Source organism: Sycon ciliatum, chromosome 1 (assembly GCF_964019385.1).
Source record: "Sycon ciliatum chromosome 1, ocSycCili1.1, whole genome shotgun sequence".
Taxonomy (NCBI): domain Eukaryota; kingdom Metazoa; phylum Porifera; class Calcarea; order Leucosolenida; family Sycettidae; genus Sycon; species Sycon ciliatum.
Genome location: NC_088643.1, coordinates 66128536 through 66146758, shown reverse-complemented (window position 1 = coordinate 66146758; position 18223 = coordinate 66128536). Strand labels below are relative to the sequence as shown.

At 47.3% G+C, this 18223-nt stretch overlaps 1 long non-coding RNA gene across 1 annotated transcript; it reads left to right on the top strand.

Moving 5' to 3' along the window:
• Window positions 1-6574: 6574 nt before the first annotated feature.
• LOC135807072 (uncharacterized) lies at window positions 6575-17969 on the top strand. The gene is made up of 4 exons (XR_010551434.1): window positions 6575-6791; window positions 11069-11241; window positions 14097-14341; window positions 17354-17969. It is a non-coding gene; the product is annotated as an uncharacterized LOC135807072 (long non-coding RNA).
• The last annotated feature ends 254 nt before the right edge of the window (window positions 17970-18223 follow it).

Here is an 18223-nt window from a genome sequence, read left to right as displayed (position 1 = left end):
GTTACCTGAATCTGTTCACACGTGTACCGCAACGACGTTTCAAACCCAAGCCATGCGCCACTGCATGCAACTCAGTGGCACTGGAGCATGCTGCTAGCTGCAGAGTGCGAGTATGCTACCCAGCTAGCTGCAAGTGCAACTACACACACGTCATTGTACATGATTGTACTTTGTAGTGACTCAGTCAGTGGCCATTTTACCTGTACTCACTACTGTCAGTACTGACACCAGTGACTAGGACTACACAGAGTCAGTACACTACGCGTATACCAGGTATACGGCAGGCTAGGACAGGTAGCGCCGCTAGTGCCAAGTACCTGAGTACTGCCAGTCACAGACTGCAGTGGAGTAGATCTAGACTACAGCCAAGGTCAGTGCATGACTTGTACTGTTGTACTGTAGAGGTCTACTGTTGGACTGCAGAGTGCATGCAGTGGACGAGTGGTAGATCTACATGGTAGAACTGGTACTGCTGGTTCATGACGTGACGTAGACCTACTGACTCTCTCATCATCAAACTGTGATAATCTGATATAAAGTGACAACTCCACTCTACTCTCGCTCTGCTGTCAGTGCTATGACCATGATGACTAGGCCAGCTCTCTCGCAAGTCTCGGCCCCACTCCCACTACTCGGCACTAGTCCCAGTTGTAGATAGATCTGGGCGGTCTACCTGGTCTACCGCGGTCCAGTGTTATGTAGCATGTCAACATGTCGACAAAGCAACGCTCGTCGCTGACATGAGCAAGAGCAGGACTTTGCAGACCTTTTGTCCAAGATCTGAGAAACCATAGAAGTCAAGAACTACATTTTTTTTTGTTACTTCAGCCAAAAAGTTAGTACATACGTAACATAGTCATTGTAGTTCACAGTACTGCGGACTCGGTGTGGAGTTATCATGGTTATGCCTTGAATGCTAAGTATGACGCACATCCATACACAAACTCAGCTACAAAAACCATGGTCATGGACATGGCTAGCTGGCAGGCCTAGGCCACGGCCAGGGCATGGACCTAGGCCTGGGGAACACTAGTACAATGTACATCAATTCATGACGTGAAATAATGGCGGTGCTGCTGTGATCGTGAGGGTACATGAACACCATGAACACGGCGTTCTCTGTTCTCTGTGTTCCTCTTTGCTTCAGACTCAGTAGCTGCGACAGCCAGCTACTCAGCTACTGACTGGTATAACCTACGTTTTAGATGTAGCGTGTACTGATGCGAGAAGTCGCAAGAACACACCGTACCATAGCAATGAAACCCCTACTCACAGTCACAGAGCCTATGAGTATGAGGCTATAAATGTGTTGTTAGAACTTAGAAGTAACAGTTAGAACTGTGATCTGGTAATGCGTTCTGGTTTGGTCGCTTTTGCTGTTTGCAAACTGTCAAATTATGGCAGGAACTAAAACTTTTAATCTGGTGTGTATACCGGTAAGCATGCATCAAAGTAGTTCCGTCTTTTTTAATGCCACGATTGAAAGCACCACACCACCAACCACAACAAGACTCAAGGGCCAACGATCTTGGCACGTAGTACAATTACAACGAATATGTACATATTAACTGGTTTGAGGGAATAGAAAGAGACAAACGGGAAAAGTCTGAAGAAAAAATAATAATTGACTGTTTGAGTCAGGGACCCTGGCTTGTAAGTTGTAGCCAGGACATACAGTCATGTACATGTACATGTACATGACATTATAATACATGTACAGCCATGTACATGACGTACATGTGGCAGGTGAAAGTACAATAAACATACAATTAGTCATACAGTCATGTACACCTACAAGGATGAAGACACTTTTCATTGCTGCCCTCATTCGGCGTGTCGTGAATAACCACGGTTAGTATTACACTCGAATGTGACTCGATGCTGCCTGATGTCGATCACCTGACCGCCGCACTCAGAACTGGGACTGAACAGACTACAGTGGTTGGAAAACTGAAAGATAATCAAATATTACTGCTGTGGGTCTACCGGGTCGACAGTAGTACGACCTGAGTGGGTACACACTCGCACACACGGTATACAGGTACCGGGTAGCGTCAAAAGACACAATCTTTCACCAAGAGTACATGTCATGGGGGTTGTGCTCTTGCTTTCACCAAGGCCACTTCAGCGAGAGAGGAATCATGGTGCATCGGTGTGCAGACCATTCTACATGTAGGCACTGCATAGGGAGACAGTGCAGATAATAATGCCACAATACAATACACAATGTCATTAATTCGCCATTGATCATCTTGACGATTCTTGTGCCAACAAATGATGACAGAACTTCAGGAGTCAACAGGATCATCTCGATACACCCACGCCTTTTTGACAGCATCTTGACGTGGATCCCTTTTGTTGTAGTGTCACTACTACTACTACTACTAGTGATCAATGGTGTCATTGCCATTGGTGATCACGGAGTCTGAAGACAGTGAAGTGACCCGCGCGCGCAGCATGCTAGCAGTGGTACATGGTGTAGTCTTGCGCAAGGTCATGATACTGTATGCTAGAGTCTACGTAATGACTTATGTAGTCGCTGTTGTTGCACTCCGTACCTATCCGTGGGCGTTGATCACTATCTACTACAGTCTTTTGGCGCTTTTGCGATTCGGGCGTCATGTACATGACTGTAGTCTTTTGTAGTGATCTACGTGTGGGTGCACCAGATCAGAACATGTTACAGTCAGTGTAGCGAATATAGGTGAGGCGTGTTTCTGAAGATGTGGGTGTGTGGGCACAAGCAGACATTCCAGTAGCGGAGTTCAGTCTGCCTCAATCCATCTAATGATATGTTCCTGAAGGAGTGAAAGGAAGTCTTGAAGTCTTTGGGTTGACCATCTGGATACTGAGTCACACTCACAGACTCATGATGTGTCGAAAGATGTTAGTACAGATAAGCATTAGCAGATCCAGAAAATCCTAAACTTCATTATAAAATATGAAACCGGGCATGCCTGAATTTGTGAATCGTACATGTACATTGAAGATCACAGGGGAGCTTGTTCCAAAAAATAGCAGTAAGGGAAAAAAGGATTTGGCAAAGTAGGGACCAGATGGTGGAAGGATTTGGTACTATTCCAACACTGGTATCGACCTACCGCCATGCACCACTACTCGTACAGCTGTACCTTTGCTTGTCACAAACCTTTACCGGTGATATCCACAAAAGTAGACACTGTCGCTATTTCCCCATGTACTAGTACGTGGTACATGACGTACACTGTAAACAAACAAAAAAGAAGTCTGTATTACCAAGAGTACTGTTTATCTACTCTTGGTATTACCATGATTACATGCAAACTGTAGTATGATGTACATAATTAACAGTATTATCCTCCGACACTGCGACAGTGCAGTAACCCAGTATCCTCCCTAATCCATGTTTGAGAGCTAACTACATGTACATGTAATACAGTCAGTGTCAGCGAGGTTTTCACGACTACTGCACTCAGTTCCTCTGTACTCATGCTCAAGGTACTTCTAACTAAAAAATCTAAGCACACAACAAAACGAAACTTACTTTCTTTGGTCTAGTACATGTACCTGTTTACCGAAAACATGATTCATGTCAGATGTTTAAAATACGGACTACCCGCGCCCTGTGAGGTCCCAGCATTCTGACAAAGTAGCCTAGGGCATTGCCGACATACGGTCGACTGTGCAGTGTACATGTGTGGCTCGTCATGATCATAATGACTTATGTTATTGACGCTGTTGTTGTTTACGAAAATAAGACATAACAAGATGACTAAATGACTATGTACTACATGTAGTAGATCTACTGTTCAAACATATCACGTGCTTGTTGCCATCCGACGGCCAATCAGCATCGACTTGTACCAGGGCAGAAATTGTGTGTATTGCCTGGACTACGGCATGGCAATGCCCTGCTAGCATGCTACGGAGTACGGTGACATCCAATGCCCTGCATGCATGCTAATTGCTATGCAAATGCCAGGCTATGGTGCCATCTATCAGCGTAGCTTGGCAAGGGTCTGTGGCACTGGCAGTTTTTCGTTGTCAGCTCAGTTCGCATGTACATTCGACTGTGAACTGACGTTACTTGCTCTGGTAAGCGAAATAAAAGAGCATGCACCTATCTATCTGCTCTGAACCTAGCAAGCCAAAATAAGTAAAGTGGCAATCACCGGGGTCAGTTTTCCATGTTCGGATTCCAGCTGTTCCAGCTCCGTGCGCTCTCGGGCAAGCCCTCGAGCGCACGGCTGAAGTTTCGTTCTGAAGTTTCAGCTCACGAAGTATCAGCTCCGTATGCTCTCGGGCAAACTCACAGTCACAAGCTGAAGTTTCGTTCTGAGCTCCGTACGCTCAAGGGCTTGGGAGCTCCAACTCACAAGCTGAAGTTCCAGCTCCGTTTCATCTCGAGCAAGGTGAAGTTTCGTTCTGAAGTAACCGTTCGTTTCATCTCGAGCAAGGTGAAGTTTCAGCTCCGTACGCTCTCGGGCAAGCCCTCGAGCGTACGGAGCTGAAACTAACAAGCTGAGTCCTCCACGTCCCCGATCACCACCCCTAGAGGAGTCTCGCTTTTATACCTTCATGCCCCCGTGCTCATTTTCAGCTCCGGACGTTATCAGGACGTGCTGATCGGTGATTGGTGTTTGCTTGTTGATGTATGCGGTATGTTTGAAACACAATCAAGCATGGTAGGAAGGTCTTGATGGAAAATGCGTACCCTCGTGCGTAGCCCTCGGGCAAGCCCTCGGGCATACGCACTCGGGCACTCCATGCCCTTGTGTGTACGCTCTCGGGCAAGCCCTCGAGCGTACACACGCGGGCATGAATTTTCCACCAAGCCCTTCCTTCCATGCTTGATTCTATACGTAGTGGTACTGCATTGGTGCTCCAGACCAGAGTCCAGACCGATCGCATGTCTGTGGTGATCGAAGACGATCAGTGCAGCAGGTGGTGGAGTCTACGTTGTTTTTTTTTGTGCGTTCCTCCAATGTGGTGGCAGGTCAGGTTTCGGCGACATTCGCTCGGCAAAAACCTTGCCGTTGAACTCAGGTCAGCAGGACAAGGCGGCGGCTTCCGTCACAGACGACACAGACCACACACGAACTCAGCGTTACGTGCACTGAGTCTGAAGCTGTAGCCTAGGTCTACATCATGGTAGATCTACATGTCCCTACCAGTGCCAGTACAGTACCATTGCCATCCACGACTCGATTATGACCAGATGACGCATGGCTATCAACTGATTACTGGATTGTACCGTAAAAAGTCTTTCGACGATCCGTTCGCACAGGTACACGAAGACAACTCGCTAAGTAATAGTAGAGCGGTAAAGTTAGTTCACACATATCCGGTATCCATGTTACCACCGGCAGTTTTGTGATTTTGTGAAAGCAAGTTACCAAGCCACCAACCATGAACCAACCCACCAAAAGCCGTCAACGGCGCCTGGGTGAAGGCATAATTACAGTTGCCCACATGATTGTAGTGTACAGTATTGGTGTGCTGTTGCAAGAAAATGTTCTTCTTGAGACTACTAGTACTCCAATATACCATGATTTACGGTCGGTATTGTCCATCGCAAGTAACTGTCATGCGTGCGCTGTAGCTCTTTCATCGTCCAAATGAGCAGTTGCGCGATACTGCACTGGTTGGTAGATCTACGAAGCTGACTAATGTCACTCCAGCTAAACAGGCTAGCAAGGATCATTTGGTCAGTTTGGAATAAGACAGTACTCTACTTCTCTAGTCTAAATTGTAGTAGTGTCAGCTGCTGCTGTTATGTGAGATTCGGCTCTTTTGCTTGTACAGCTTCTGGCTGCTTGTGAAGTAACTTAGTTGTGGCCGGAAGATCCGTTTACCTACATCATTCATGTACATGTAAGTAACTTTCTTGGACTGAGCTGTGAGCTTCATCCGGTGAGAACCTACAGGCTACAGGCTACATAATGTCATTGTACTTATCATGCTCACAAGGGATCGTCACGTCACCATGGTCACGCGCAACATCTCTCCAGCCTCATTTCTGACCCGCGGCTGCTGGTTGGTGACCGGTGAAAGGCAAGAACCATGACTGGCATGAGATTGAGAAAAGCCACAACATGCTCGGCTATATCTTCCCGCTGAAGACAGTGAGTGAACAACTGAGTGAAGACTGGAGTATGCCAGGGTGTTCAGTGGGTGTAATGGGGGCATGTCCAGTACGCCAGGTCTACCTGAAAAATGAAATTTTAATGTCGACGGCAGTACAGCTCCGAGTGTTCATCGTCCGTCAAGATCAATGGATGATTCTGACTAGAACCTAGCCTCGTCATCGACCATCGACGTAACCACGGTAACCGTTGTTTCGACTGCAATGATTAATCATAGCAGTCGAAGCGGACATGATCATGATTGTACTCCGAGACCGAGTCCGAGTCCTGGCGCCGTCCGGGAACGCTAGCAGATTCTGCATTATTTGACAGACCGTGCTCAGTTCATATCAGTGCAACTGCAAGTCTAGCGTGAGACATGACTGTACATGTACAGCCAAACTGGTACTGTTGGTACTGTTGGTACTGTTGGTACTGTACTGCATGCACTGAGTCTGTGCCAATACTAGTACTACTAGTAGTATTCATTGAACCTTGTGACAGCGAGCAAAGTCTTACTGAGTAGAGGTCGAAACTGGAAAGACGAAAGTGGCTTTACAAGAGCAAACACTACGTCACTAGTGCTAGCAAGTTGCCAACAATGTTCCTACGAAGGGTGTGAAGTGAAGCAGGCATCAACCCATGAAGATATCAAGTGGATGTGGCTCATTGACCAGGACATTCTGAGTAAGTCGTGTACCAAGTCAATGCATGTGTCACCTAACTGCAATGAACCAATACTCTGGGATATCAATGGACCTAGGCTATAGTGGTTTTCAGTCATAAGAATAATATCTATTGCTAGCCACAGCCTACCTATTTTGGTGAAGGAATTTCTTCCAGGTGAGAGCTCTGGTTGGCAGGGTGTGAGGTGTGAGAACTTGTCAAAGCCAGGCCTACAAATCACCCTCTCTTGATGGTCACGCTCATTTTGCTAACACTGTGGTCACTGCAGGTGCTAATGCTTCCCTTGCCTATCTCCCCCCCCCCCTCCCACACACACACACACACACACACACACACACACACACACCATCACCACCAGGCCCTGTGGAATGGGGTAGAGAGATTTTGCGGCTCTAGGAGGTCTTCACTTCATGTTGTCCTAGCTAAGAGTGGGAGTTGCATCCATGGCGTTCCATACACTGGTCTGCATGTGAGGCTGTTAGCCCGGCTTAATTTAGTGCTGTGAAGGGGAGAGATTGATACTAGTACCTCTTCCTCTAGTCTGGCTGTGCCATGTTGCCCTGGATGTTTGTGTGCCGCAGTCCAAGCAGTTGGGAGGCAGCACATCCATATGAACCACAAGCCTTGGTTGTCACTGTCACAGTGTGCCAGTGCAAGTAGTTCAAGTGATCAGTGATTCACAATTTCACTGCTGAACCACTATGTAGACACACACTTAGGTTTGTCTTGGCAGTACATGATCTACATCAGTACAATGTACATTGTTTTCTGCAGATTTTAGTACATGTACTTGTGAGACTGTGCATGTGGCGGTGTATCATGTACTGATGTGTGCAAGGACTGGAGAGAGGTGCAAACTAAAGTCATGCACATAATCATTCATGTGGGAAGCTGAGAACAGACAGGACAGCTCTGCACAGTGAACTGATCGCCCATGGCATATGCATGAGCCATGGACTTGGTTATAACTTACTAATCTTTTGCTGGAGTCAGTGGGGACTCTGCGACTGGCATCGAAGGTGGAGGACGTGACTTAAAGCCGCAGGATATCACAGGTCTTGGCAATCCCACCAGTGTAGCTGTGACAGTAGCACACTGATGTACGATATTAGCCAGACTATTGTGCCGGCAAGTAAGCTGGCCCAGGCACAAGTTCTCTAGTCGTTCAACAATGGCAAGTGCAAAGCGGAAGGAAAGGACAGGGATCTAGGGAGTGGACATAGTCACTGGATGCTGCATTGTCCAGGTTGAATTGTTCTAACACACAGTACTGGGCCTACATGTACTAAGTCTTGTACTTGTTGTACCTACTATGCATGACCTAGTACTTGTATGCTGGAAGTGTAGAAGAATGATACTGTACGGCTTTCCCCTGATCTGCATAGCCCATGATCGCATGGAGGCCCCATGCCAGGACAATTTCCCAGTACCTTGCCACTAGCAACGCCTTACTGGAAATGCATAAAACGGAAAAATGTGCACACAGCAATGAAACTTGATTTGCTGCTACTCCTTGCACGGTGTCATCTTTTAATTCGTAAAGTTGATCAAGCCCATGCCGGCCCATGCCGGCCCATGGTGACATGACATACATGTATAAATATGGCCGATAGATAAGGTGGGGACATGGGCAATTGAAACAACGTGTGCTTTTTGTGATCCCTAATGGAATTACATGACTGTACAGTCAACTTCGCGTATAACGACACTCGGCGGGGTATCAGAAAAGTGTCCTTATTAGCGAAGTGTTGCTATACCCGAAGTCTCACTACAGTTGGATGGGACTCGCCTTTGCTCTGCGCATGGAAATTCTGTCGTTATTCCCGAATTGTCGTTATATCCGCAGTCGTTATTAGCGAAGTTGACTGTATGTAACCCTTTTGCAGGGTGAATTGGATTACAATACAACATCGCCCTACACGATCTGTGCCGCACTAACTCTTCTTGCTCCTGCTGGAATAGCTGGTTTAGTTCACTGCCGGCTACTGAGTCTGTCACACTGGCGAGACTACGCACATGTAGTATAGTAGATTACAGCGCACGTACTGCATTTGAAAAAGTACTTTCAGATGATCCTGAGAAACTGGCTCACCCCCCCCCCCCCCCCCGTATTGCGCTCAGGTGTACATTGTATGATTGAGTGTGCCAAAAGTGATAGCATTGCTGATATAAGTACAATGTCATGTACATGTACATGGCTGTACTACGCCTTGGTAGTAATGATCCTGGTCTCAGCGTTTTTGGTAGGAATCAGAGAGCCAATCTCTGGTGAGAAAACAGTTCTGCCTGTGCTTTAAGGTAGCTCGATAGGAAATCAAAAACTCGTCTTCTGTGCATCTTTCTGCGCCAAAAAAGAATATAGCGACAAGTTGACAACATGTGCATAGGGCTTGAAAGTGATGACGTCAAAACGGCCAGGGAGTAGTAAGTTGACATCAGATTTCTATTTTTGGATCCACTAAGGTGTGACTTTGCTATTGCCTAAGTATGTGGGTGCATAGCAACCCACTCATGTCGCATGCAGGTGTGACTTTTATTTCGCCACCAGTTGTAACCCCGCCCCCAGTAGCCAAATCAGTCAGTTTCACTGGTTACATCACCTTGCTGAGAGTAAGACGGCTTGAAATGTGCTTGGATCCATACAAAAACTGGATCCAAGTGGATCCAATTTTTGAATTTTTGAAATTGTTGCTATGCTGTGACGTAGCACTTTCAAGCCCTATTGGGACCTGAACGTGTACATGTACAAGTATAATGTACTTCGAAGTACATTGTACTTGTACATGACTGTATAATTACTTGATTTCCACACAGCCTCAGCCCTGGTCCATGAAGGCATATTCGCAGCGCCGTGCTTAGTACCATTAGGCATTACATGGGAATAGGGTGAGGTGGGGTTAGATCTTTCTTCATGAGCCTGCGTCGCATACATGTATACAGCAGCAAATATAATAATGTCACGTGTACATGTACTACTAATGCATTGTACATTGTACTCGAAGTATACCGTATTATCTTTACTTATAAAAGAGAGGCACCTGTGACGTGTGTCTGTGTGTGTGTGTGTGTGTGTGTGTCACGCTCCTTATAAAGAAGAGGCACCTGTGACGTGTGTTTTTGTGTCACGCTGAAGCGCTGCGGCCGGAGCAGCGCTGCCCTGAGCACGCGAAGCGTGCGAACAGTGTAGCACAGTGTAGCTAGCGGCCGCAGAAGCACTGAGCACGCTTCGCGTGCGAATCGTGTAGCTAGCGGAAGCAGCCACAGAAGCACTGAGCACGCGAAGCGTTCGAATCGTGTAGCCACCACAACGTGCTGAGCACGCGAAGCGTGCGAACAGTGTAGGTACGGTGGTAGCGCTTATAGTTATACTTATAGCAGACACGATCAGTACGAGTAGCAGTAGCAGCCGCGCGCAGAAGCACTGAGCACGCGACGCGTGCGAATCATGTAGCCTAGCCACCTAGCCTAGGCCATAGGTAGCACTAGCAGCCGCACAAGCGCTGCGGACCACGTGAACCGTTCTCTGCAAATAGAAACATCTGCAACAAAAGGATACAAAAGATCTGCACTGACTGCATGCACTCGTACTCTGCATCTGATCTGCAGTGAAGAGCGCATCGCACTTTTGTTCGTAAGTAAGTTTATGAATTTTTTGAGCCGCTTCATCCGCCACCAGGTGATGGACAACCCTGACCAGCCTCCCGAAGGTGTAACAGACGTCCCTCCTTCTCCTTCCAACGATGAAGAACCTCCCTCACCAGGACTTCAGCGCTAGCGGTCTGGCCACCACCACGCGCTGAGCACGTGTGCTGTTCATGTACTTGCTTCACCGGTGGGTGCACCCGCACGCCACATTCGGCCAGGCAACGCTGGCGGGGGTGCTGCTAGTCTCTAATATAAGCACAGTCTCCAATAAAAGCACGTCTCCAATAATAGAACACCTTGAGGCGGCATTCAAAAAATAAAGTGCTCAGTCTCCATTATAAGCACACTGTGTAAATTCATTATCTGTACTGGCGAAAAAAACCCTGAAATGTGTGTGTCATACATGAATTTGGCATGGCAACATGCCTCTGAAATGAGGTTGAAATAATAATGGAACAGTCTCCAATAAAGGAACGTCTCCATTAATAGCACGGGGCGGAGGTACATTGAAAAAATAAAGGACCGTGCTTATATTAGAGATAATACGGTATGTATGTGTGAGTTTATAATGGGTCGAAAGTGGACATTGAGCTTGATGATTGTGCTACGTTTTTTTCCTGTGTATGTGTGAGAGAACCTGCCAGATGTCATTACAAGCAGCAACAACACTCAACAGTTAGGACTGCCCACCATCATGGTTGACAACACCCACAGAGCAGAGTGGATGGATGGGAGTGGAGAATCACGCAGGAATTCTGATTGTTCACGACCAAGTGCTGCTTGGAAAAGCCAGGATGTGTAGCCTGTGAGTGTGAGATCAATACGGTGACTTACTTTGCGGCTTCAAGGAGCAAGACACGAAAAGTGTGATAACATGGCACGTTAGCCCTTGCCGGATAATGCAGGCAGAGAAATTAGCAGAATTTGGCACTGTTTCCGGATGTTTTGTGTATGTTTGGTATGTGGATAAAGAAATGGAGCAGAATTCAAGGAAGAGCTTGCCATAAGGTTTGTATGGTTCTGTCAATTTCACTGCTTCTCGAGCAGAATCTGCCGATTTTTTTCTCCAGCATTATCTGCCAAGGGCTATGGCCCATGTAGTCCAATGGTAAGGAGACATACCGTAAAGTCGCGGATAAAAGCCCGGCTTATAAGCATATAAGCCGCTTTCTGCATCAGGCTTTAATGCAAACCAGGCTTGTATGCAAACCATGCTTATATGCACCACTGATTTTTTTGCCAGGCTTGTACAATTGTTGTATGCTCATCGGCACGCGTAGATCTACCACTGACTACCGGTATTAGCCCTTTCCCAAAAGTGCTCGTCCTTTTTTTCGCCCGTTTTTTCGCCCTTTTTGGCCCTTTTTGGAAAAGCCCGTTTCTTTCGCCCTTTATTGCGTTTTTTGGTGAATATCGCCCTTTTTGAGCTTTTTTAGCTGAAAAAGTGCTAAAATCTGTTTGCTCAGATCATGCATGCGATCACAGTTTCCGAGTGCTCGATATCACAATGGGCCTTGGCACGCCGCTTTTTTGGGGGGTAACAAGTTGGTGATGCTGTAAAAAGTGGGTTTTTTGAACCGTTTACTTCCTGGTTTGCCTTTCTAGGACCCATAAATGGAAGAGTGCGTATTCATTTCTCATCTTGGGTTCATATCTGAACATGTATCATGCCTATGCTTCACTGAAAAAGAGCACATTTTGCCTGTTTTCACTGAAAAAAGAGCACTTTTTCAGCATATTTTGAGGGACGCGAAAAGCACTAAGTGCGAATTACAAGAGCACCTTTGGGAAAGGGCTAATCATGGCTATGCTTCACTGAAAAAAGAGCACTTTTTGCCTATTTTCACTGAAAAAAGAGCACTTTTTCAGCATATTTTGATGGACGCGAAAAGCACTAAGTGCGAATTAAAAGAGCACCTTTGGGAAAGGGCTAACCGTTATGGCGGCAGTTTTACTACCGTAGAATCCCGCGGATAAGCCCATGGGCGTATCTGTTTCACAAGGACATTTCGGTGGGCTTATACGAGAACATAAACCCTAGGTTTATCGGGTGTTAGCGGCCGTCGTGAGTTCCCTTCGGGAACGGATACGATAATTTACTTTTTTTTTTTACTTTACTTTATACGAGAACATGGGCTTATACGCGGGCATGGGCTTATACGCCGACACCAAGTTGTGCTATTGAAAAGTATCAAGGAAGTGAGAAATACATTGCTGAAAACCACCGTGCAAACAAAAACAACCGATGATTGTGCTGAAATGTACGAAAAAAAACCCTAATGTGCATTGCACTACGTACATGGTATGGCCAAGAGTCCATAATTTATGGACTCTCGGTATGACCTAAGCTTATAAGCCCATGGGCTTGTACGATGAAGCTTTGTGATGTTCGAACAAACCCTGGGCTTATACGCGGGTGGGCTTATCCGCGGGATTCTACGGTATGCACCGTACATAGCGCATGCACTCTTGACCTACCCGATCCGCGCTTGCATAGAAGCCAGGCTTCTACGCGCAACAGGCTTGCATGCATTTGACCCCTTTGATTTTCCGGCTTCTATCCGCGATGTGCTTGTATGCAAACCCGGCTTTTATCCGCGACTTTACGGTATTCCCTCCTTCTCCGGCATAATGTCTTGTAGAGGGAAAGAGAATGTGTCTCTGGTTATGCCCCCTCCCCCCCCCCCACACACACATGCATATATGTCATTCACCCTTCTTTCACACCCTCCCACACCTCTCTCTCTCTCTCTCTCTCTCTCTCTCTCTCTCTCTCTCTCGTGCGCGCGCGCACACACACATACATGTACATACACATACTCTCCCCAACCGGCGACCCCACCCCGTGTTCCCTGGCCTTCCCAGTTGCCAAATCATGCACTTGCATTTGGATGTCCCTTTGTTTCCTTTCTGTTATACATGTACATGTAACTACATGTATGCCTGGCTGCCCCATACTGGCCATAGTATTATAATAACTACATGTATGCCTGGCTGCCCCATACTGGCCATAGTATTATAATAACTACATGTATGCCTGGCTGCCCCATAGTAAGTTACTTGTAACTCCACTCTACTCTGTAACTATTTTGCTGGAGGCAAAACGTTCAAGTGTTGACTGCTTTTAGACTTGTTGGGTTTTAATATAGATACAATGTCATGTACATGTACATGCCCATTTATTTTAATGATTCTGAGCACATGCACTATACTGCATGTATTCTATACATTGCCATTGGTAGCAATGCCAGATGATGATTGAGCACTGCACTCTGTACAATGTACATGTATGCACATGTGTTTGAGTACTGGTACTGGTACTTGCACCGCATACAGTGGACTGAGTGGTGTCACCCTTGACTATCACTATCAGGTGATGGTGTTGATCATGTCCATCCAGCAATGCGGGTTGTGTGCACTCTGGCAGTCTCTGGCATCATTCTCTGGGGGAGGGGGGTAGCTGGGTACAAACACTAATTCTAGTTCTATTAAAGCATATTAATTTTCTGATCCAGGTGAAATGATTTTTTTAATGTGCATATTACTAATGTGCGTATTGACTTGCAGTGTATTAGATGGTAATACGACGGTACATGTACATTCATCATGCTGCACTGTGCTGCACTGTCGTGTACATGTACTGTATGTCTTCCCATGCAGTCATGTGGCCCGAACCAGAGAAAGACAGCAGATCCAGCACTCCTGCTCAGCCAGCAGCATTCGCCATCAACTCCGAAGGGCACTGATGATAATGCACAAGTACCAGCCACCAAGATGGCGGCCCAGTGGGGGTGCACGCATGGTCTAGAGAATCATCGGGTGTCTCTTGTGGCGAAGCAAGCTACATAGCTGTACTACTGGCTACTGTACAAGCATGGGATTCATGGTGCTTCTCTTCCTGATAGGTAAGCAGACCAGAAGGTGCTGGAAGGCCTAAACTGTTGTGTAGGAACCCTTTGTGTCATGGGGTGTTGTTGGTATGCTTTACCTCCCCCCACCCACCCCCCCCCCCCCCACCTCAACGTAGTGGAAGGAAAATGTGCTAGCAGCTATGTCTGGAAATGTGATCTCTTCATCTTAGCGTTGTGCCTGGAGGGTTGGATAAAAACCTTGTCAAACTCAGCGCATCCTGAGAATCCTGGGCATCACAACTTTGAAGCTACATGTGCATGTACGCTTGGTGTGAGTGAACCTTGATTGTGCCTGCTGGCTACGATCATGTAAAGCGTGTGTCCCCAGGTGCCAATTCTAATGACTTGGATATGCATTATGCTAATCGAAGGTCTTTCTTCGAAGTCTTGCCCGAGATCTTGCCAGGTGGCTGCCGTGTGATTTGGTCCTCATGCCGCCAAGGTGTATTATTCCATGGCTTTGTAATTTAATGCTAACTCCAGGCCAAACAGTAGCAAGCACACCTCCTGTTGCACCACAGTGGCAAGTTCAAATGGTGAGAGTTTAGGAGCACTAGCGGAAGAAACTTCCAAGTAGTTCCGTCTGGAGCAGGCTGCCCGCATGATTGTCCAGGTGCTGGCTGTTCCCTTTTGTTCTTCCGAAGTTCCTAGTGTAACATTCAGAAAAGCGGGCTAAATCAGGCAATCCTCACGTACCCAAGACCTCTGTAGAGCTGCAGAGCTTAGTGCCGAGCCACTACTACTACTAGTAGTATCATGACACCCACTGGCTGGGTGAAGACAAAGCATTCAGGCATTCACCATGAGCTGTGGTTTGTGTCGGGCACCCCTACCACTAAAGCCTCTTGTACGGGCAAAAAGAAAATAGATTGTGAAATCAATGCCACTACCACCACTGCTACCACCGCTGCTACCACCACTGCTACTACTACTACTACGGTTTACTTGGGCCTACTGGGGAAAACTAAAAATAGCTGGTATGATCCTTGATGGTGTGGCGACCACTCATGTCATGAGTACTGATCCGCTACTGTACACTAGTAACAACGGCTCACACTGAGTCACAGTACCTGGCAGTCCTGTGGATCATGGAGTGCCATTGGTCTCATGCCTCATGCATGCATAGTCCCGCATGATCATGGCATGCTGCTGGTCGTGTTTCCTGGGGATCTGGTGTTCAACGTTTTTATTCTGTTTTTTGAATCTCCCAGTTGCAGCCAAACCCTCCTCCAAACCCTCCTCCTCCTTTTTTGTGTAGCCTGTTGTACAAGACAAGGTTGCAGTCGCTGTGCAGTGTGTACTGCGGCTACCAGCCAAGAAACACTGTGCAGTGTGTACTGCGGCTCCCAGCCAAGAAACACTGTGGCTCAGCCTGTAGATTGTGAGGGGTCAGCGTTACTGCACTGTAGCACTGTAGTCACAATCACGGATGAAATCCTCCATTGGCATGGCCATCTATTAATGTGCCCAACTCTAATCACCGGGCTCCAGGATTATTAGGCACAGGAAGGCACCGTGCTTCCTCCGCACCCCCCCCCCCCCCCCCCTCCCACACACGCACACACATTATTATGTGACATACCTTCCTCCCAACCCCACCAGCTGCATCACACTGTGCAAATCAGTACATACCCCTGCTACTGTACATCAGCGGCATGGGCAGAGCCGTTAATTTTGGACCAAACACTTGCTCATCACTCCTTCTAAGGCAAGCAGCATAGCAGGGACAGGAGAGCATTATAATTAAATTCCATGCTTCCTGTGCTGCATTCTTAGTGTGGGTGGTAGCTGGCTCAGTTGTGTTAATTTTTCTGGCAAGGCCTTCAGTGCTATAGTAGCTCCTCCCTCCCTCTCCCCCCCCCCCCCCCCCCCCGCCTAGTCTCATGCTGCTTGTCACCAATGACAATGCTCTATGAAGTGCAGTGCTTCAGTGAGCTAGCTGGGTGAGCAGGGAATCCTACACTGCTACAGTCTGTACAGACAGTGACAGGGAGGTGGTGCAATGGCCAATGTTTCATGTGGCCCAATCTCCCTGCTCCCATGGAGTACTGATTCGTCAGCGTCATGTCTATCACGGTTCAATAAGTTACAGTCACAGTGTATATCTACATGTGTATGATGTATATCAAAAAGTGTATCATGGACCTTTAATTACTGCCAATAGTGCATCATTTCTGGTGGCTACCACCTGCCTCCTTCCTGCTGCAGGTGGTGCCATCCTGCTGTGCCTCTGCACACACTTAGCCACTGCACTGCAGTCCCTAGCTGGGAATTTGGACCCTGACATTGGTGGTGCTACATATACATGATTGTGCTCTGGGACATGCAGTGTAATTACATGTATGTGGAGGGCTGCTGCTTGACCTCGTCGGTATTTCTCTCTTTCCTTCCTGTCCGGTTAGATTGGGCGCTACTAAAGCAATGCACAGCTGCCTTTTTGTTGTACAGTATGAGATATCCTGTTTAGCTCAGCTACTGGGGTTGGAGCTACTACAATGTAGAACTGTGTCAGTAGCAAAACAGTGGACATATGTGTACAGATGTGTATTGCAATTATTTTCGGATCATGCAGCATACAGCATGGGGGTACATTTCTGTACTAGTACAGTACTTGTGCCTTATACCACCCTCCATTGTACTGTCAGTTTCATAATACAACATTACGTACTGCGGATTGTGGTGTCAGTGAAGGCTGAACTATTGCGAGAGGACACCATGACTGTATGCATTGCATGGTCGGAATTGCCGAAAGCATGCCCGATGGTTCTTGATGTGATGCTATCAAAGTGACAATTGCTCCTGCATCCGGCCGGCCGTGGGGTCCACTCAGTGATGGCTGAAGTGTACTGTGTAGGTGTGCCACCATCACAATTGCTGAATTAGCTACCGGCTTGGCATGAATGCTGCTACTGCACCCTACCTAACAATTACAAGCATCCATCGCAGTGGATATTAATTTGATGTTAGCACCTCAGGTATGCCGTTATTCTGGTTTGCTAATTGCAGGTATGATAGTGAAGCCGACTGGCCATGCAGCTCCCCTGGAACTCTCGTCACCCATGTATGGGACTGCAAATTGAGTTTCTTCTCCGATTGATTCGCCGATAAGCAGTTTGTGTCACAACACTGTCCATACTGGTCCCCAAGCCATTGATACTTGATGAGCACAAACTAGCCAAACAGCTGCCAGTAAGATGGACTATTGTGGTGGCCATTGCACCCAGACCTGCTGGACCTAGTGTTCCTGTTCTTGTTGTTCAGTGCCCTGGCCGGCCTCTTTACCTGTGTAGCTCATCAGGATAGCCAGTCCAGTTGGATTGGAATGCAGCACTGTGTGAGGCTTTGCCACTGATCATATCCTAGGAAAACTAGAGGCAATGCCTACTACCAGGAGTACATAAGTTACCTAAGGATTATGTGCTCTTGCTACTACCGGTACTAGTAGTAGTAACTTTAATTCCAACTGCACGGGACTGTATTGTCGCTGCAAACGGTCTGCAACAGCCAATCCGAACCTCACACTGAGCAGGGCCAGTGCATACTGCATACTCCTCAGACTAATGCATGTTATGACGTGGCACTTTGACGCCAGCAAGGCGCGGGCGGGCCATACTGATAATACATTGTACCGTAAAGTACCGCCAGAGCGCCCCACCATCTCGTCCTTTCGTGGTCGTATTGTGGAGGTGGTCTGCTGTCTGTAGGTCATACGACATGAACCTTGTACACATATTGCACGTTTTGCAGTCAATCCGTACCTTGGAGCGAACACAAGCTCCACACAAAACCCTGCCAAGTGTGACCTTAGTACACTAAGATTCTCACATCGTACAAACTTCGTTGCACTCTGCCATACGATTTTCCTTTCTCTGCCTG